The sequence below is a fragment of the Piliocolobus tephrosceles genome, chromosome 16 (genome assembly GCF_002776525.5).
Source record: "Piliocolobus tephrosceles isolate RC106 chromosome 16, ASM277652v3, whole genome shotgun sequence".
Taxonomy (NCBI): Eukaryota; Metazoa; Chordata; class Mammalia; order Primates; family Cercopithecidae; genus Piliocolobus; species Piliocolobus tephrosceles.
This window is the reverse complement of record NC_045449.1, coordinates 39,416,962-39,418,278: the sequence shown is the minus strand read 5'-3', so window position 1 is coordinate 39,418,278 and position 1,317 is coordinate 39,416,962. Positions and strand designations below refer to the sequence as shown.

The window sequence follows — 1,317 nt, the reverse complement described above, 5'->3', positions numbered from 1 at the left end:
ATTATTCCACACTGTTACACACCAACATGTATACTGGAGGAAGGGGCCTCCCAGGTGGAATGACTGACATGGCCTGCTCTAGAGGAGTCGAACTCAGAAATATCTGAGAGAGTTGTCTACTTGAGGAGGGGAGGAGTACCAGGGTTACCAATTGGGAGGATTATTAAGGTTAATGAATATAATAAGGTGTTTCAGGGGACATAGGTCCAGGAGGGTTAGGTCATTTTGGTTTTGACCTACTGATACTTAGTTCGAATGAAGAATTGCAGAACAGAGTCAGTCTTTCCAAGACATATTCTTCTGTCATCATCATGAGCAGACTCTGTTGGCTTATTGGGTCGGTGACATCCAGAATGATCCCATTTATTGGCTGGAGGTAGGACCTAGTGTTGCAGATTGTTCTGAAAAGCTGGTATAGATGATGTGCACAACAAAGTCACCACTGGACCACTGCTTAAGTCCAGTCCCCAGCCTTCTTTTTCTGCTCCATAGTCCAAAAACATTTATTTAAAAGCCAAACATTGGTAAAGGTGAGCAGCATGTCGAATATGTCACCAGTCACTTCATCCTTATGATGCTGTAACATAGTTATGAAAACTGCTACGTTGAATTCAGGAATCTGCTATAGAGGTTATTCTTCAACATATTTTTTCTGCCAAAAAATATATTTATTAAAATAGGCATGTAGGTTAATTTATTCTCTTCCATGTCCTCAAAACTCCAGGTAGTACTTATCTATGAAATTTCTCTGTAATAAGTGGAACTTTTCATCTATGACAACGTCCTCTAATTATGCAACCACAGCATCAAATTCTGCATTAGAGGCAGAGAAGGACAGATTGAAGTTCTCTTCTTCTAAAGTACCCATGGCCCCCTCTGCTGCCATTGCCTCCCCCGAGTAGTCAAGCGGGTGAATTGGGTTCCTGCCCTGCCAGCAGTCCAACTCATATGGAAGGCATGGCGGTCAGCCAGCTGGGGGCAAGCCTCATGGCCCAGGCCGCCCCCCGCTCACTGCCTGGCCGGGTGAGAACCCGCATGCCAAGCTTGGCCTCATGCTACGGCTGTGGCCACGCAGCCCACTAGCTGGGCCTCTTCATCCCACCAGGCTGCTCTGCATGCACCGCAAGAGATGATGATGATGATGATGATGATGATGATGATGATGATGATTATAATTTTGAGACAATACCTCCCTCTGTCACCCAGGCTAGAGTGCAGTGGAGCAATCTCGGCTCACCACAACCTCCATCTCCCAGGTTCAAGCGATTCTCCTGCCCCATCCACCCGAATAGCTGAGATTAACAGGCTTGTGCCACC

General features: G+C 46.3%; 1 pseudogene; it reads right to left on the bottom strand.

Annotated features, from left to right (window-relative positions):
- Positions 1–383: 383 nt before the first annotated feature.
- LOC111537317 lies at positions 384–868 on the bottom strand (annotated as a pseudogene).
- Between the last annotated feature and the right edge of the window lie 449 nt (positions 869–1,317).